Source organism: Nomascus leucogenys, chromosome 1a (assembly GCF_006542625.1).
Source record: "Nomascus leucogenys isolate Asia chromosome 1a, Asia_NLE_v1, whole genome shotgun sequence".
NCBI classification, from domain to species: Eukaryota; Metazoa; Chordata; class Mammalia; order Primates; family Hylobatidae; genus Nomascus; species Nomascus leucogenys.
The window spans coordinates 29,418,990-29,440,123 of NC_044381.1; positions in this window are offsets into that span (position 1 = coordinate 29,418,990).

The following is a 21,134-nucleotide window of genomic DNA, read 5'->3' on the forward strand; positions in this document are numbered from 1 at the left end:
GGATGAGTGTGTGTGTGTGTGTGTGTGTGTGTGTGTATGTGTGTGGTGTCCAGGGAGGCCACAGTTAGTAAGGGGAAAGGAAACCCAGAAGTGGTAACAATGTTGATCATTGTGCGGAATGATCTTGTGCAGAAATCTGGCAAGAAAAATATGACTGTAGCCTTTATTGACCTGTTATTGGCCTGTCACTCTAAGTAGCATGAGTTCAGTAGAGACACTGCATTATTGATGCTCCTGCAAAACTTGCATTTTAATGCCCCTCAGGAATTCAGGATTGATAGAAATACTGTTATAGCCTAATCAACTGAAACTGTAGATAAAAATAGATGACTGCGTCCTGGAACAGGAGGGTAAATGTCCTCCTGGGTGCTGATGAAATGGTTTTAATGTCATGGCCCAAGAATGTCCCCAGTAATTGGTTCTGAGTAATTAACCATTGTCAGTACTTTTAATGCAAAGTCTTCCAAAGATAATATCATAATTATTGGCAGATATTTCCCCAAATTCATTTGACTTAAATAACAAAATCCGCCACAAAACAACAATCACAACAAAACAGAACCCAAATCCATCTAACAAGTACAGCCATTCAATTTCCTTGAGACTCATTCATCCTGTCAAATCCGCTGAAAAGCCATAGGATTTATTGATATATTATTGAGAGTTTTAAATAACCATTGGGGTAAATGTTGATATTTGCTTTGGATATTTTTTAGTTCAGAATAATCTCAACCATGCTTTATGGTATATAACTTTGTGCAGAGAGATTCAGCCCACTTCCTGAAGAAAAAAATTAACCTTACCAGCAGATTAATTTCTATGTGGATCCTGGTTAGGCACCTCAATTTTAAAAATAGGGCAACAACATCACTACCTGTGCAAATATGTTCTCACACAGCACTGGAGATGGTTCTTACTGGTTTGTTAGACTGTGTGCACCTTTCTCCACATCCATGTTCACTGATGTCAAGTTACTAGCTTGAAATTGGTTATAGCAGGAGTATTTACACCAGTGATTCTTGATGAGAAAGATTTTGCCCCCTAGGGCACATTTGACAATCTCTAGAGACATATTAATATTTTGTTGTCACAACGGGGGGGTTGCTACTGACATCTAGTGGGTAGAAGCCAGGATGCTGCTCAATATTCTTTAATGTAAAGGCCAGTGCTTCATAAGAATTATCTGGCTCCAGGCCAGGTGCCGTGGCTCACACCTGTAATCCCAGCACTTTGGGAGGCTGAGGTGGGCGGATCACGGGTCAGGAGATCGAGACCATCTTGGCCAACATGGTGAAACCCCGTCTCTACTAAAAATACAAAAATTAGCTGGACGTGGTGGCCTATCCCTGTAATCCTAGCTACTCGGGAGGATGAGGCAGGAGAATCACTTGAACCGGGGAGTCAGAGGTTGCAGTGAGCCGGGATCACACCACTGTACTCCAGCCTGGCAACAGAAAGAGACTCCGTCTAAAAAAGAATTATCTGGCTCCAAACACCAATGGTGTTGAGGTTAAGAAATCCTGATTTATACGATGGAAACTGGCAAACATTATAAGTTTGGACTTCCTTTTGTTTGCTTGCTTTCTTGCTTTCTTTCTTTCTTTCTTTCTTCCTTTTTTTTTTTTTTAGAATGCCAGTTTATCAGCTTCTAAACCAAAAAGTGAATTCTTAGGACTTCATCACTATAGCATCTGTAATTCTTATTAGAAGCCAGCTGGAGGAATGGATGTTTTTGGAAGACTGAAAGCCATGTTCTCCCTGGGTAATTCATACAGACCATGAATTGGCAAACTTTTTCTATAAAGGGCCAGATAGTAAATATTTTAGTCTTTTCAGACCACATGGTCCCTGTTGCAACTACTTATTTCTGTCGTTATAGTGTGAAGACATCCATAGGACAATATTTAAATGAATGAGCATGGCTGTGCTCCAATAAAACTTTATTTACAAAGCAGGCTGATAGTTCACTGATCCCTGACTTAGACTATTAGTTTAGCCCCATCTCAGACAGTGCTTTCACAGAAGCTTTATTCTGATGCCATGAGCCATCTGCTCAAGCTTTAAAAGCTTCCTTTCCAGCTCTTGCTGACACATTGGGCCAATATGAAAAGGTGGGCCAATATCAAAAGGTCCTACAGATGCCAGTCACTTAGATTTGTATTCTCTAATCTTGTCCACGAAGTTTCTGCACAGGATCAAGTTCCTTATTAAATGCCACTGCTGTTATCACCAATGTTCTTGGGAAAATGGACTGAAACTGCTGATAGAAGCACAGAGGAGACCCCAAAGAGCCTCTAAAGAATCATAGTGGGCGGGGCACAGTGGCTCATGCCTGTAATCACAGCACTTTGGGAGGCAGAGGCGGGCAGATCACCTGAGGCCAGGAGTTCAAGACCAGCCTGGTCAACATGGCAAAACCCCGTCTCTACTAAACGTACAGAAATTCGCTGGGCATGGTGGCAGATGCTTGTAATCCCAGCTACTCGGAAGGCTGAGGCAGGAGAATCACTTGAACCTGGGAGGTGGAGGTTGCGGTGAACCGAGATCATGCCATCGCACTCTAGCTTGGGCAACCAAGAGTGAAACTCTGTCTCAAAAAAACAAAACAAAACAAAACAAAACAAGAAAGAAAGAAAGAAAAGAAGGAAAGAAAATAAAAAAAAGAATCACGGTGATTCTATGTTTCTTGCATAGAACCTCTGGGGTCCCAAGCAGCCATGGAGGCCACAATTCTACTTCCGGCCCTAGCCGCGCCCCTACCCGCCTACCCACCACGGCAATGCATGATGGGTCACCACTTCACGTGGGCCACATCCACGGGACCCGAAGCTTCTTCCAGGTGGTGTGTGGCTGCCCCAAATGCGCTTTGAGAACATCCACTCCTCCAATTTATATTGGGGAAATCAATAGGAGTTTTTGTGCCTATCACCTCGTGTAATCGCAAAGATTTGTGCATAAAAGTTATGCCAGGCTGTGCACGGTGGCTCACGCCTGTAATCCCAGCACTTTGGGAGGCCGAGGCGGTTTGGATCACCTGGGATCAGGAGTTCCAGAGCAGTCTGACCAATATGGAGAAACCCCGTCTCTACTAAAAATACAAAAATTAGCCAGGTGTGGTGATGTGCACCTGTAGTCTCAGCTACTCTGGAGGCTGAGACAGGAGAATTGCTTGGACCCAGGAGGTGGAGGTTGCAGTAAGCCAAAAGCCTGGGCGACAGAGCGAGACTCTGTCTCAAAACAAACAAACAAACAAACAAACAAAAAAAGTTATACCACTTCAGGGTAAGGGGATCACTGTATTTACTCCTCTTTTTAAGTCCAGTGGAAGTTAGGGATGAAAATGCCCAATGCGAGCCATGCCTTTTTAGTCTCATAATTTGTTTCTCCCTGGAAGTCCTTAGCAACAGGCAGGAGACAGCAAAGTTCCCAGTGCACTGTGCTGAGTGGCAGAGGGTAGACCTGTCTCCATAGGAAGTCTGTCAGCCACAGACTGAACAGTTCCGTGGCTTTTGACCATACTTGCAGTGTCTCCCAGAGTTGTGAGCAGAAGCAGAGAGAGGGTGCAGTGCACCAAGCACTTGTAGGATCAGGCTTGTCCTGGCAGTCAGGCCATGGCTCTGGTGTCCAGGTGGTGGAGGGCAGGCCTCTCTGCTGTTGTAGCCGGGCTAAGCAAGTATGTTAATCTTCCTTTGTCACTAGGTGGCAGAATATAATTAAGATGTCAGAATTTCTTCCATAATATTGGAAGGCGTTTCTAGTTCCTTCTTAATGACCTCCTTCATTACTTTGCAGTATTTGCTAATGCCATTTAGGACTGAGGCAATGAAATAAAATTTCCTTCTGCAAACATTTTCTATATTTATCCAGGGTTCTACTTTTTCATTTAACCGGCTTGCCTCTTAGGGAGAAGCATCCTTAACATAAAGTACATTCTCTTCCTAATGGCTGCTGTTTGGACAATCCAGGCTTCTTATTTTTATGTATTATTTTGTTACTCTTTGTGGGGTAGAAATAAATACTCTCCTGTCACGTGTAAAATTTCAAATAAGTTTATTATAATGCATAATGTGATAATCCATTTTATAAAATAAAACTCCATGAGTCCACATTGATAATAGCTTTATTGATTTTCCTAACTATAAAGGCAATAAATGCTCATTTAAAAAATTCTGAAAATACAGAAAAGTATAAAAAAGAAAAAATAATAACCAGTAATCCCACTATTCAAAGAGACCAAGCAGAAGGATGATAGAGTACCCCCGAATAATTGATCTTATCAAGTTGATGAAGCAAAATTCTAAAAAAAAAATCACATGGGTAAATATATGCCTCATAAAATATAATCCTTGGCTACCTGAAGGCCTGGGTCAGCACTTAAAACATTTTTTTTTTTTTTTAGATGGAGTCTCACTCTGTTGCCCAGGCTGGAGTGCAATGGCGCTATCTCGGCTCACTGCGACCTCCGCCTCCCGGGTTCAAGTGATTCTCCTGCCTCAGCCTCCCGAGTAGCTGGGATTACAGGCATGAGCCACCACACCCAGCTAATTTTTTATTTTTAGTAGAGACGGGGTTTCACCAGGTTGGCCAGGCTGGTCTCGAATTCCTGACCTCAGGTGATCTGCCCACCTCGGCCTCCCAAAGTGCTGAGATTACAGGTGTGAGCCACCGGGCCCCGCGAAAACTATTTTTTATTAACATTTTATTATGAAAAATGTAAATCATATACAAAAAAGTAGGAAGAACTTTATAACAAAACTGATGTATCCACACCCAGCTTCAAAAATTACCAATACGTGGCGAATCTTGTTTCATCAATGCATGCTGACTTTTCTCCTCTCTAGTCTAGATGATGACGATGATGATGATGATGATTACTATTATTATTTGACATAGGGTCTCACTCTGTCTCCCAGGCTGGAGTGCAGTGGTACAATCATGGCTTGCTGCAGCCTCGACCTCACCAGGCTCAAGCCATCCTCCCACCTCAGCCTCCTGAGTAGCGGGGACTACAGGCAGATGCCACCACACTTGGCTCATTTTTAAATTTTTCCTAGAGACAGGCTGTCACAACTTTTCCCAGGTCTAGCCTCAAGCAATCCTCTCTCCTTGACCTCCCAAGGTGCTGGGGTTACAGGTGTGAGCTATCGTGCCTGGCCCTGGGCTAGATTATTTTGAAAGAAATCCCAGACATTGTTTCTCTTAACTTATACATATTTTATCCGTATTTCTAAAATAAGTTCTATAGAATCTGTGCAGTTTTGATGACTAACACATTAAATAATGCAATATATTCCTGTGAATCCTACTAAGGACTTACACAGTTGCCCACAGAAATGCAGCTTTGTAGGGGGTGTGGGTGATCTGACTGGAGTGGGCCAGATCTCTTGCCTGTGGAGTTGGAGATTTACTCTGCTGGGGAAAATACATCTCTGACCCAGTGTGTATCTCCCTTCAGCCTTCAGATGAGTGTGTGCAAGAGTTTCAGTGAACAGACGGCAACAGACCAGAAGTATAGATAGCATATACCAGCTGAGAGTCTCCTCCAATGCCAGTCTTTCACATGCCCCCTGGTCCATTTTCAGTCACCAGAGGAGCGGAGAGTCTTCAGCTGAATCTCCTGTGCTGGAGGTCTTTCTCTTCTGGGGTCTTAGTATCGTGCTCCATTTCTTGCTTTTCCAGGAATGGGCTAAACTCCCACCATTTCCTCAGCTGAGTGTTCACCTTCCTCATTTCCCCCTGAGTAGCAGCAGCCTGCAGTACCCCTTTTACCCTTTTGCCTTAGCTGGGTTAGGTACACCTTTTCTGCAAGGGTTGCTGTATTTTCCTCCCTCCTCCCTTCCTCTCCAAGCTCCCACTATTACACGAAGGTCCTAGTCAGTTTCATTTTCCAGAGTGCTAATACCACAAAATTTGAAATGTGGTATTGGCCTGGTTGGTCCTGCTTCTTCTCTTTTCCCACTTCTACTTCCCCATGTACTGGATGCTTGCTACGTGTCCAGGACTGCATTCTGTGCTGGGGATAAAAGAATGAAAGAAACAGAACCCTGCCTGGAAGAGCTTGCAGACTGGCTGGAGGATCTAGATGAACAAGAGAGGGAACATAAATAAAGGCAGTGAAACATAATATGTGCCAGAAAACATGATGACATCAACAGTGATGACTAATGTTATTAGTGCGAACTATTATTACCAACAACTAACATTTAATTGTACGGCTACTGTGTATGAGATGCTGTAACTCACTCCTTGTTTATTGTATTTTTAAATATTTTTGTTTCCTTTTGCTATAAAATTTTTACATGTTTGTTTTAAATTTATTTACTTAATTGTAGGTAACTTTTTAAGCCACTTTAAATCCATTTGGAAACAAAGAGAGGAATCAAAGGTAGGCCAGGCGTGGTGGCTCACACCTGTAATACCAGCACTTTGGAAGGCTGAGGTGGGTGGATCAGTTGAGGCCAGGAGTTCAAGACCAGCCTGGCCAACAGGGCGAAATCCCATCTCTATCAAAAATACAAAAAATTAGCTGGCCATGGTGGTGTGTGACTGTAATCCCACCTGCTTGGGAGGCTGAGGCACAAGAATCACTTGAACCCAAGAGGCGGAGGTTGCACTGAGCCGAGATCATACCATTGCACTCCAGCCTGGGTGACAGAGTGATACTGTGTCCCCCCACCCCCAAAAAGGGTAAGCTCACTCTGCTTGGGGGAGTCAGAAAAGCCTTGCTCAGAACAAGCATTTTGTTTTTGTATTTATTTTAATTTTGAATCTGGTTATACATTCATATAGTTCAAATATATAACATAAAAATTATAAATATATATACACATACACATATATATACACATATGCATACACACATACACACATATATATGCATTTATACACACACATATATATATCCCTATTACCCTTTTGTCCATCTCCACATTCTCCAAAGGTAACTACTGCTATTAGTTTCTTGTGTGTCCTTCCAGAATTTCTGTGTGCATACATGAGCAAACGTAAATAAGTTTCTTTCTTCCTCCCCAAAGGTAGCATAATATACTTACTGATGTGTAGTTTGCTTTTTTAAAAAACATTTTATCATTTAATGGTTAATAAAATGGACTCTGGATTAGAATGCCTACATTCAAATCCCAGTTCTGTAATTTACTAGCTGCATGAACTTGGCAAGTTATTTAACTTCTTTGTGCCTTAATGTCTATTTCTGTATGTGAGGTCTTCAAAATCTTGCAACTTTATTATAGACTAAACTTTATCATGTACTTTATGCATATATACGATGCAACTTTATCTTATACTGAAATCTCTTATGGACATTCTATTCTGTTCTATTGGTCTATCTAGTCATATACCTATAACACAGTTTTAATTTTTGAGGTTTTACATCATGTTTGCTATCTGATAGGGCTGGACCCCAGAAGGGGATTTGAAAGATGAATTGAATTTGAAACATAAATGGAATCCCCTCGGCAGAGATGATGACATCAACAGTGACGACTAATGTTATTAGTACAAACTATTACTACCAACAACTAACATTTAATTGTATGTCTACCATGTATGAGATGCTGTAACTCACTCCTTGTTTACTGTATTTTTTTTTTTTTTTTTTTTTGAGATGGAGTCTCACTCTGTCACCCAGGCTGGAATGCAGTGGCGCAATCCCAGCTCACTGCAAGCTCCGCCTCCCGGGTTCATGCCATTCTCCTGCCTCAGCCTCCTGAGTCGCTGGGACTACAGGCGCCCGCCACCACGCCTGGCTATTTTTTTGTATTTTTTTAGTAGAGACGGGGTTTCACCATGTTAGCCAGGATGGTCTCGATCTCCTGACCTCGTGATCCGCCCACCTTGGCCTCTCAAAGTGCTGGGATTACAGGTGTGAGCCACTGTGCCCGGCCTGTTTACTGTATTTTTAAATATTTTTGTTTCTCTTTTGCTGTAAAATTTTTACATGTTTATTTTAAATTTATTTACTTAATTGTAGGTAACTTTTTAAGCCACTTTAAATCCTTCTGGAAACAGAGAGGAATAAATAGAAAAAAAAAACCAGGAACTGTATCAGGTGCTTTGCATAATAAATCCCTAAACCTTGTAATAACCTGTCTTAGTCTGTTTGGGCTGCTGTAACAAAATACCTTAGACTGGGTAATTTATAAACAATAGAAACTTATTGCTCACAGATCTGGCAGCTGAGAAGTCCAGTAACTAGGCATCAGCAGATTCACTGGTGAGGGTCTGTTTCTCATAGATAGCACCTGCTATGTGTTCTCACATGGCAGAAAGGGCAAACAAGCTCTCTTGCTTTTTAAAATAAAGGCACAATCCATTCATCAGAGCTACACCCTCATAACTTAATCACCTCCCATAGGCCTCACCTCTTACTATTACTACATTAGGAATTGTTTCAACATCAGTTTTAGGAGGACACAAACATTCAGACCTTAGCACAATCCTACAAGGTAGATGGCATTATCCTCCTTTTACAAGTGAAGATACTGATGCTTATAGAGGTCAAGTAATTTTCTCAAGACTGTAGAGCAAAAAAATGTAAAGTCAAGATTCAAACCAAGGTCTGCTGATAATACACTGTCTGTGGTTCCTGGTACTTATTTAAACAATACTGAATGAGGTTCTTCATTAAGGTCCTTATAAAGATAGTAGAAAAAAAATACCTGAAAAAGAAATAGAATGGCTGGGCCTGGTGGCTCATGCCTATAATCCCAGCACTTTGGGAGGCGGAGGTGGGCAGATCACTTGAGGTCAGGAGTTTGAGACCAGCCTGGCCAACATGGTGAAACTCCATCTCTACTAAAAATACAAAAATTAGCGCGGTGTGGTGGCGGGTGCCTGTAATCCCAGCTACTTGGGAAGTGGAGGCAGGAGAATCACTTGAACCTGGGAGGTGGAGTTTGCAGTGTGCCAAGATTGTGCCACTGCACTCCAGCCTGGGTGACAGAGCGAGACTCGGTCTCAAAAAAAAAAATTAAAAAAAGAAAAAAAAAAAGAAAAAAGAATGCATGATAGGGAATAATTATATACAGTTTTCCTAATAGTGAATAGATATATATACTAAATATAGACTATGTCAAAGCATCATTACCATGTGATTTAGGTGTTAACCACTGTGCTGGGTGTCGAGGATACAATGATAAATGGGATCTGGCCCCTACCCCTTAACTCCTTCTCTGAGAGTTAGCTAGCAGATCTTTTTAGCCTAGACTCTCCATCTGTTGCACCCTAGGATTCATCTAGTTTGATTCATCTAGGATGTTTCTTCATCCTAAGCAGCTTTATGCCAGCCCTTTTTTGTTTCAAAGTTGTTAATGCATTTATGATTAACCAGTAGTGGCTTCTTGAAGTGCTGTTTTAAAAAGTATACGGTTATATCAGGAGTCAGTGGCAAAAAATGCAGTGATTAGTCATGCCTTCCATGGGGGCAGGCGGGAGAAATGAAGGCAAACAGAACATCTATTTGTCATACCTGAACTAGTTGTCCAGAATGATCAGTTTCTCTCTGCAACTGTTACAAATGATCATTTTATTGCTGGAACTCACCATTTCTTAAATCAGTGTATAAACTATTCCCCTCTTGGGAAGTCCCAGAGTAAAGGAATCCATTTAACTTGGTTTTCACAGTATCACAAACATATTTTTTTGTCCAAGGAACCTGTCTCTTCTTCATTGCTAATTATAAAACACATACCAATGCTGGAGGTGTCACTCTGTTCCAGGTCTGTAGATGTGTTCACCATCACTGCTCATGAATGCTCTTGATTTCCCAGTGTTGTCATAGTGACTTTTGTTGAGGTGGGAAACCCCCGGGCTGAATGCTACCCTGTTCTATGGAGACCCTTATTTAATAGCTTCTCCCTCTATTATGCCATTTAAAATTTCACTTCCTGTCACAGCTGGAGTTAAAAATGCTTACTAGTTGCCTGTCTGGAGTTTTCCTCCTTTAAAATTTTCAAGGCCACACACAAGTGAGTTCTTGCATTTCTGAGGTGTATTAGAGGTAGTTTTGTTTATTCTATTTGTTGGCTGAAAGCCATGCTCATCGATGAAATTTTCTCTCTAAGAAGTTAATCCTTAAATGTCTTTTACTTCTTGGGAAATGCATTTGGACAGCTGAGGAGGTTTCTATTCTCTTGTGGCTACCTGTCTGCCCACAGAAGGTGGAGAGAAAATGGAGGTTGTGCTATATCTTGGTGTAGTCTTGGAAAGAGTATTGCATTTAAAGTCACCAGTGGCCGGGCATGGTGGCTCATGCCTGTAATCCCAGCACTTTGGGAGCCCGAGGTGTGTGGATCACTTGAGGTCAGGGGTTCGAGACCAGCCTGGCTAACATGGTGAAACCCCGTTTCTACTAAAAATACAGAAATTAGCTGGGCTTAGTGGTGTGAGCCTGTAATCCCAGCTACTCGGGAGGCTGAGGCAGGAGGATCACTTGAACTTGGGAGGCAGAGATTATAGTGAGCTGAGATCATACCACTGGCACTTCAGCCTGGGTGACAGCGAGTCTCAGTCGAAAAAAAAAAAAAGTCACTAGCTCTGGATGTAAGTCCTGGTACCATTGCTTAGTTGCTATGCAGTCTTGAGCCAATTAACTAAACTGAATGTCATTTGACTCAAATATAAAATGAAGATTATTATAATATGGAGTTGTTGAGAGGAATAAATGGGATGGTATAGGAAAGCACCTTTGCAAAAGCATTATTGTTAGATGTGGTTTGCATTTTTCCTTGTTGGTTTCTCTATTATTCTTGTCTTAACCAGATGCAGTGTGTATGTGGAATACAGTCTTTCCTGCAGCATCCAGATGTGCTTTTTATGAAAAGCTGGTAGACCAAACACCTGATACTAAATCCAACTTGGTTTTGGTAGTGGGACTTGTCTTGTTTTTCCTTCACTACTCTTCTTGTTCATCATGTAGATTTTCAGCACAGTATTGATCATCATTTATAAATTACACCTTAATTGTAATGTCTTTTAACATGTTTGTGAAGAAAAAGAGGTGCTCTCTCTCCCACAAAACTTTATTATTTTTTATTTTATAAATTAAAAAATATTTTTAGAGACAAGTTCTCACTAAGTCACACAGGCTGGCCTGGAACTCCTGGGGTCAAGGAATCCTCCTGCTGCAGGCTCCTGAGTAGCTGAGATATGGATGTGCACCACCATACCCACCTCACAAACCTTAAAAAAAAAATTTAGTTGAGTGAATGCAGCAGCTAGCTCATGTTCTGGGAGAAATGGGAGCCTAAGAAGGAAAAGACAGAATGTTAGAAGAGAATTACTGGCCAGGTGCGGTGGCGCACGCCTGTGATCCCAGCACTTTGGGAGGCTGAGGTGGGTGGATCACCTGAGGTCAGGAGTTCGAGACCAGCCTGGCCAACATGGCAAAACCCTATCTCTACTAAAAATACAAAAATTAGCTGGACGTGGTGGCAGGCATCTGTAATCCCAGATACTTGGGAGGCTGAGGCATGAGAATCGCTTGAGCCTGGGAGGTGGAGGTTGCAGTGAGCCGAGATCGCACCACTGTACTCTAGCCTGGGGAGTAGAGCAAGACTGTCTCCAAAAAAAATAAAAATAAAAAAAAATAAATTAGTCAGGTGTGATGGTGCATGCTTGTAATCCCAGGCACTCAGGGGGCTGAGGCACAAGGATCACTTGAACTCAGGAGGCAGAGGTTGCAGTGAGCCAAGTTTGCACCACTGTACTCCAACCTGGGTGACAGAGTGAGACTCTGTCTCAAAAAAAGAAAAAAAAGAATTACCTATTTGACAAAATGTTGAGGGTCTGTACTCTGCATCTTAACTCAGGTGAAGACGATGACTCATGAGGTGGGATTCCATTGCATAATACACAGCTTCTTGCCATCTCTCTGGCTCTATCTCACACTTTTTTCTTCTGTCAACTTCTCTTTCCTTCCTGAAACAACTGTAACATTCTTTTCTAGTGGACTGCATGGTATTTACACCACTCAGACCCCTTTTAAGAAGGACTTGCTGCCCATGTCCAGGGAGTGGGTTTGCAGACAGCCTCCAGCTGTCCAGCAGCTTCAGGGTCTATTCCAGCAGGGAGAGTTGCCTTGCCCAGGGTCATGCTATTCCCTGGGGAGCCCACATCCGGTGACTGAGCAGGGTAGAGGCATACATGCTGGGCCATTTCAGCCTGATGGGAGACACTCTGATGGGCATACTTGCTCCGGAGCTCCCTCCCTGGTTAGTTGTGGCTTTAGTGGGCCTGCATCACAGGTCAAACTCTTCTGCCCAATCCTGCCTCCTCCTCCTTTCTTTGATAGATATTGATTCCTAATAAACACTTTTAAAATATGTTTTAAATAGATCAGTTTTATTGAGATATAATTTACATACCAAAAAATTTGCTCTTTTAAAGCGTACAGCTAAGTGGTTTTAGTATTTTTACAAAGTTGTGCAATCATCAGCACTATCTAATTCCAGAATATTTTCATAACTCCTAAAAAGAAGCTCCATACCTATTAGCAGTCACTCCCTATTTTCCCTTCCCTCATCCCCTGGCAGTCATTACTCTACTTTCTGTCTCTAGATTTGCCTATTCTGGATGTTCCATATGAATGGAATCATATAAGTGGCTTTTGTGACTAGCTTCTTTTTTTAGCTTAATGCCCAGCCTGGGCAGCAAGAGCAAAACTCCTTCTCAAAAAAATTAAAAAGGGAGGAGAGAAGGACCAGTTGAGAGGTGATGCCAGAGGGACTGGTAAGGGCTGCATTGTTAGTGGCATTTATGTCATGATGAGATATTTGGACCCTTCCTGAAGCAGTGGAGACTCAGAGAAGGCAGGTAAGGTGTGATCAGGTGTGCCCTCACTTCATTTGTGGATTACAAATGGTGGGCAGCTCTTCTATCTTCGAAATCATTCTGAGTCAGTCCGAGCCTGGGAGGAGGGATGTTGCTGGAGGTGAAGGGATGAATTGTAGGTTGAAGAGGGCATCAGAATGAATATCAGAGGTGCAGGATATGCACATGAGACTCGAGGGAAGGTGGAAAGGTAGCAGGGGAGAGAGGCAGTGTGGCATGTTGGAAAGAGCATGGGCTTTGGAGTTGGACCCACCTGGGTTTCGATTCCTTTTTCATCTCTTAGCCCCTCGGTAGTGTTAGGCAGATTACCTAACCTCTTTGATTGGCTCTTTCTTAATCTTTAAAAGGAAGATAATACCCCTAACCTCTGAGTATTTCCTTGTGAGGCTGAAGTGAGGTAACCTATATAAGGCAATCAACTCCTCTTATCGCATTTTCCCTGTCTCCATTCCCAGGGCAGGCCCAAGAGGTAGGACCCAGGGTGGAGGCCTAGAGTTGGATCATCAGGTAACCAAGGGCAGAGGGTAGGGAAGGTCAGGGGAGCCTGGACCAAGGAACAGGAAGCGGGAGGGAGAGGAGGGTCAGAATTTAGGGAATTGCAGGGCTGGACCCAGGCAGAAGTATCTCTGTATGGATGAAATTTTTTTGAAGCTTAGTTATTTCTGAAGTTCCAGAACTACCTTTCTACGAAACACTAATTCAGGCCTCTCTGCAACTGTGAATGGTGGCTGTTGGGGTCCATTTGGATGATGGAGCCTGACAGACCTCACACTTAATTTTAGCCTCTGACAGTGGGCCAGATACAGTGAAGCCAAAGGCTGTGTTTTGGAAGGCACAATTGCCTAGGGATGAAGAGTCTGTAACCAGCCACCTCTATCTGTTCTTGCTTTCTTTTTCTTATTTATTTATTTTTTGGAGACAGAGTCTTGCTCTGTCACCCAGGCTGGAGTGCAGTAGTGCCATTGTGGCTCACTGCAGCCTTAAACTCCCGGGCTTAAGCAACCCTCCTGCCTCAGCTTCCCAAAGTGCTGGGAATATGGCCGTGGGCCACCAGGCCTGGCCACGTCTTGATTTTTAAAAAGCTATTTAGCATCTGCTAGTTTTCAGTTCCAAATGATACACGGTTGAGATCCGTGGCCTCTGCAGCTCCTTGCCACCCTGTGATGCTGGGACTGAGAGTCAAGTGGAGTTTGGCAGCTACTTCTGAGCCATCCTGGACACTTGCCATCCCAGATGCTAATCTCATCCATCTCGGGATCTGCCACTTATCAGCTGAATGGAAAAACTGCCGGCCTCCAGAATCGTAAACACAATGCAGAAAACCATGCATTTGACCTGTTAGAGATCACTCTTCTTCTGTGGGAAGATACTGCCAGCCTCCGGAAAGAAGAAAATGATACAAGAGCTGTGTGTTGACCTGTTGGGAATCTCTCATGGCACCACCATGTTTAACAGTGCAAGGATAATTGAGGCATGTGGTAAGGAGCCCAAGGCCACAAGAAAACCTAAAGCACTTCCTTTCTTTGATGCTTAATCAGGATTTGTGGGTATTTGATTGTTTTGTGTTCATTTATTTGGCAAATGTTTGCCCAGAACTTCCTATTACTCTGGAATTTATGAAATTGCCCTTTTTTGGATTAAAGATGATAGAATAGAAGCAGTTTCCCATGGTTTGATCTCATATATGACAGGCACCATGCCAGGAGCTGGAGAAGCAAAGAAATGGAACATAGATTCTGGCTGAAGGAGCTTACAGAGTCCAGAGAGGAGGTGGACACAGATAACTGGAATTCAAGTGATACGGGTTCTATTACAGATGTGTACAGAGGGCTGTGTGGTACATACCCAAGAGGGAAGGACCAAAGCAAGGGCTTCCCAGAGACACCACTTGGGTTTTAGTATATGGAATAAGAATTTTTTTGGTGAGGCCGGGCGCGGTGGCTCATGCCTGTAATCACAGCACTTCAGGAGGCCCAGGAGGGTGGATCACCTGAGATCAGGAGTTCAAGAGCAGCCTGACCAACATGGTGAAACTCTATCTCTGCTAAAGGTACAAAAATTAGCTGGGTGTGATGGGGCATGCCTGTAATCCCTGCTCCTTGGGAGGCTGAGGCACGAGAATCTCTTGGACCTGGGAGGTGGAGGTTGCAGTGGGTCAAGATCATGCCATTGCACTCCAGCCTGGCAAAAAGAGCAAAACTCCGTCTCAAAAAATTTTTAAGAAAAGAGAGAATTTTTTTGTGAAATTCTCAAAATTGATCAGCTATGCTAGAGATACACAGTGAGGTGGCTTTGTACTATGCCAGGTTAGCTTAATGTCTAACTATATAATAAATTCTTTATTCTGCATTACCCATCATGGTTCCGCTTCTCTGATCGACCCTTGACTTTTGCACATAGTTAGTCTCCATTCACACTGTGTTTGATTGATTAGCATTCCATATTTAATGACTACATTAAGTAGCAAGGAATGATGTATTTTCAAATGTCAGCAACTACAAAGATGCCCTGGAAACTTTCTTGCGGGGAAATCTATCATTGCTTTCCCAAAAGGCATTGTCACTCTATTTTCTTTTCTCTTCTCCTGACCCAGTCCATCAAGTCCAGATCCCAGGATGTATAATAGGAGGCTCTGGAAAGCCAAAAGTCTTGAAGGATTTAGAGAACATGCATCTGAGGAACATTAGTGACAGATAGGCCTTCTGACTGGGGAAACGGTCCTCTCCCCACTGTCCCCCACCATTAGTGTGTGACAACTCCTAGGAGCTCTGCTGAGCTATAAAGAACCTTGATGCCCTTGGTAGTATTGATCTCAAAAGTGTTGTTGTGAGGATTAAATGAGACAATGTGTTTATATCTCTTAGCATACTGTTTCTAGTACATTGTAAGCACTCAATAAACATTAGCTTTCACTATTCTTTATTGTGGTAAAATATACATAATATTAAACTTACCACTTTAACCACTAAGTGTACAGTTGAGTGTATTAAGTACATTCACATTGTCTTTCAACAGTCACCACCACTCCATCTCCAGAACTTTTTCATCTTCCCATACTGAAACTTCCTACCCATTAGACAATAACTCCCATTTCTCCCTCCCTCCAGCCTCTGGCAACTATCATTCTTTCTGTCTATGAATTTGTCTACTCTAGGAACCTCATATAAGTAGAATCAAACAATATTTGTCCTTTTGCAACTGGCTTATTTCACTTAGCATAATGTCTTCAAGGTTCATCCATGTTGTGGCATGTATTACAATTTTCTTCCTGGCCAGGGCTGGTGGCTCACGCCTGTAATCCCAGCACTTTGGGAGACCTAGGCGAGTGGATCACCTGAGGTGGGGAATTTGAAACCAGCCTGGCCAACATAGTGAAATCTTGTCTCTACTAAAAATACAAAAATTAGCCAGACCTGGTGGTGTGTGCCTGTAATGCCAGCTACTCAGGAGGCTGTGGCAGGAAAATCGCTTAAACCTGGGAGGCGGAGATTGCAGTGAGCTGGGATCGCACCACTGCACTCCAGCCTGGGTGACAGAGTGAAACTCTGTCTCAAAAAAAAGAAAAAGAATTTTCTTCTTATTAAAGCTTTATAATATTTCATTATGTGTATATGCCACATTTCATTTATATGTATAAACTACATTTTGTTCATCTGTTGACTAGCACTTGAGTTGCTTCCATCTATTATGAATAATGCTATGAACACAGGTGTACAAATACCATTCGAGTCCCTGCTTTGAATTCTTCTGGGTGTATAGTCAGAAATAGAATTGCTGGATGATATGGTACAGTCATATATCACTTATTGACTGACATACAGTCTGACAAATGCATCATTATGCAATTCTGTCATTGTGCAATTGTAGGGTGCACTTACACAAAGATGCACCCTACATGGTAAAGCCTACTACACACCTAGGCTTTATGGTGTAACCTATTGCTCCTAGGTTATCAATCTGTACAGCATGTTGCTGTACTGAATGCTGTAGGCAGCTGTAACACAATGGTAAGTATTTGTGTATCTAGACATATCTAAACATAAAAAAGGTACAGTACAAATATCGTATTATAATTTCATGGGACCATTGTGGTATGTGTAGTCTGTCGTCGAACAAAACGTCCTTATGTGGTACATAACAATAATTCTATGTTTAATTTTTTTAAAAACTAGTTTCCATTATCATGATCAGTTATAAAGTTGCTTCTCTAGGGAACAAAGGGGACAGAGAGACTGGGCAAAGAAGAAAGTGCCAAGGTCCCTTGCAGCTTGAGGAATCCAGTACCAGTGGTATGTGTGCCATGGCCCCAGCATTTACTCTGTCGTGCACCTCCTTCCTCTGCTTGAGGTGGAACAGGACATGAGAGGAAACCGATGGAAGGAGGGATGGTGGGAAGGATTAGGTTACATAAACGGAGAGAGCAGCCCCATATGTGTCACAGGGGTGATTGGACACCTGAGGCTTTGGCTGTGCAGCTCAAGTGTTGCTCTGTTTTCCTGCCCCACTGTGGGGGTGTGTTGAGAGGGGCACTGGTGCGGTGGAAAGAAAGGCCTGGGGATGCAGACTGTCATGGCTCTTCATCCTGTAGGACCTGGAGCCAGGGAGTGAAGGCAGCATGAAGTTGACTGAACTGGCAGCCTTGGGGAGCCTGAAGGCCAGGGCTGCTCAGGACCTGGAAAACATCTGGGAACTTATTCCCAAAAAACATCAGAGCCCTAGTTTTTAAAAATGGCTCCCTCCTTCACAGGGGGGCCAATAATGTGTATGAAAGTTCTGGAAGATATGAAATGGTATCAGCCGTGGCTAAGTTCCTTCTTCACAAATGGCTGTTACCCTCCCAGATCCCTGGCTTCTGCCTTCCTCCTCCTGGTGGGATGCTGTCGGGTATCTCTTGGGCTCAGCTGTGTACCCAATTATGAGCCAACATTCCCCTCAGTGCAAGTACGTAGAAATGGGCGACTCTCTCAGATGCATCAGCACGCAGTTCTGCTCTAATTCCTAGATTTCCTTTGGTACAAATCAGACTCCAGTTTTTTTCTCAAAGGACACCCTCCTTTATTCAATATCAAATAGCCCAGGAGTTACGAGGCTTCTTTGCCAGCCTCCTTCCCAGAGATTATTGGGGGTGGCAGTTCTCCTTCATAAAGAATCTCAAATTTTAGGCTGAGCATGGTGGCTCACGCCTGTAATCCCAGCACTTTGGGAGGCCGAGGCGGGCGGATCATGAGGTCAAGAGATCGAGACCAGCCTGACTAACACAGTGAAACCCCGTCTCTACTAAAAAAATACAAAAAATTAGCCGGGCCTGGTGGCGGGCGCCTGTAGTCCCAGCTACTCAGGAGGCTGAGGCAGGAGAATGGCGTGAACCCAGGAGGCGGGGCTTGCAGTGAGCCGAGATTGTGCCACTGCACTCCAGCCTGGGCGACGGAGCGAGACTCTGTCTCAAAAAAAAAAAAAAAAAAGAATCTCAAATTTAGACTTTTGGCATTCTTTCCAAATGTGGTTATTCACACGAAGGTACAGGATAAGAAGATCACATTCATTACACAACCATAAACTTGTGACGCATTACTGGCCATTTTGACAACAGTGTACTGTAAGTTATTTTAAAAACAAATCTTAAAAGTATCTTGTCAATGGAATAATTATATCACGTTTGGGTTTTTTTTTTTTTTTGCTGTTAAAGCATTAGTTTAATATATTTAAAATATGTCATAAATTTGGTATCCATTCCTGGTTTGGCTCAGCCTACAGAACTCACCTATCCCTTAGTCACTGTGGTTTTCTTTCTAACTTCAGAGTAGGAATAATGTGCTAGACCCCAAAGCGGAGGCCAGAGCCCTGCTGTCTTGCACGGTTGGACCAGACCTTTTTCTAGGACTAGCGCAGTTGCTGCAGAGGTTTTTGTGGGTGGATTGTCAGTGGTCACTTTTGTGGATTCTGAGCGGTGATACTAGGTTGGAGTCTCCATTGCTGGCCACAGGTCACCTGGTTCTGTCTTGAGTAAATTGTCTACAGTTTAAACTCTCGTTTTTTTTTTTTGTTTTTTTTTTTTGAAACTGATTCTCACCCTATCACTCAGGCTAGAGTGCAGTGGTGTGATATTGGCTCACTGCAACCTCCGCCTCCCAGGTTCAAGCGATTCTCCTGCCTCAGCTGGGATTACAGGCGTGAGCCACCACGCCCAGCTGTACTGTTTAAATTCTGTTCAAGACTGTTGTTCTTAGGCACAGATGCTGGACCTCCTGGTTGCACCTATGGAGCAGAGCCTGGGCATATTTAGGCCAGTTTTCTTGGACCCTTACCCATAATGGTGTGTATATTTTTACCAAGCCCAGTGATTTAATTATTTCTTGCTGCATGATAGATTACCCCCAAATTTAGCAGCTTAAAACAGCAAGGATTTATTATCATACACATTTTCTATGGGTCAGGAGTCTGGGAGGGGTTTAGCTGGGTAATTCTGGCTCAGGGCCTCTCATGAGGCTGCTGTCAAGCTGTCAGCCCAGGCTGCAGTCATCTCCAGGCTGGAGAATTTGTTTCTAAGCTCACTCACTTGGTGGTTGCTAGATCTCAGTTCCTCACTGGCTGTTGGCTAGAGTATCCCTCAGTTCCTCACCATGTGAGCCTCTCCATAGAGTAGCTGACAACATGGCAGCTGGCTTCCCCCAAAGTGGCTGGCATCCCCCAAAATGAAAAAGAGATCCCAAGCTGGAAGCCACAGTCTGTAATGACCTAATCTCAGAAGTGACATGCCATCACTCCTGCATATGCTACTCATCACACAGACCAACCCTGGTGCAATGTGTAGGGGGTGCTGCACAAGGTTGTGAATACCAGGAGATGGCGATCATTGGGGTTCATCTTGGAAGCTGGCTGCCCCACCCAGCTCCCCACTCAGCAAGCCATGCCTCCAACTCCCGCATTATGATAAAGGCAATTGTTTAACCCAGGTAGTACCTTCTAGGGAGTTCCTAGTAGGATCTAGGCACTGTCCTAAGAACTTTGCATGCATTAACTCACTGAATCCTAGTAACCTAGAGGTTGATACAAGGGTTGTTCCTTTTTTGTGATTTCAGAACCTGGGTAATCATTACTTTATATTGTGTCCCGGAATGAAAGAGATATTGCTCAGAGCTCCATATTTTTCTTCATTTTGCCAACTTTTCGGCTAGAAATAGAGATCCTTGATCTGCATCCCTTTCGGGGCTGGCTGTATCGTCTGCCTTTCGCAGTCAAAGACTGAGTTCCTTAAGGAGCCCAGGGCTCTGACCCTTCAAAGGACCCTGGAGAAAAGAGCTTGCCTCTGAATTTCTCCTTAGGGGAAGATCTTCCTGGGCCTGCCGTCCTCTTCTCTGCTGGAACTTCGTGACACCAGTTGCTGCCAGTCTGAGCCAGGGGAAGGGAAGGGTTCTAAATTTCAGAAGATAGGACAGTTTAGCAGAGGACTGAGCCTTGAGAGGAAGGAGAGCTGGGAAGATACAAAGCTACTGCTCCAGTCTACAGTTTAAGGGCGTCTGCAGTCTTCTCACCAACCTGCCTTGCCAGGCTATTTCCCATCTCTCGCTCCCAGTAACAACAAATCACTCATGGTTAATAAACACATTGTCATTTTCTTTGCCTTTGTGCCCTTGTTTTCTGGTTGCAGTTTCCTGCTCCCTCCTACCCCTCTCTACCTACTCATGCCTACTGACTTCAAGACCCAGCTAAAAATCACCCTGAGATATCTCCCTCTGGGCCAGTGCATCACAGATTTTAATGTAAATGGAGCCTTTGTGCAAGAATTCATTTTGAGGCCCTGTTAAATTACAGACTTTCATTCGGTAGGTCTGAGGTGGGGCCTGAGAGTCTACAACTGAAAGAACTCCAGGGTAGCGTAAATGCCATTGATCTCTTAACCACACATTGAGTAGCAAGGTTCCACATCTCATCTTTCCTTTCATCCTTTTTGGAAATGTAAGCCTATTTCATGGTAGAAGCTATTTTAAGGGAAACCAGATGTCTTATACTGGCTAAAATTAATTTGGCATTCAGCAATTATTAAATTATTTGGTAGATATGTAGGGTGACCAGTGCCCTGATTTGTCTGGCATTGTGGGGTTTCCTGGGACATGAGACTTTCACTGCTAAAACTGGGCAAGTCTTAGGAAAACCAGAATGAATTGGATATCTTGCCTCTGGTGGTTAGAGTGAGGGCGATGTGTTCCTTTCTGTACAACCTTTCCACCAGGTGCAGTCTTGTCAAAATTCTACTAAAGTTATGAACGTTTATTAGCCAGCGGGCA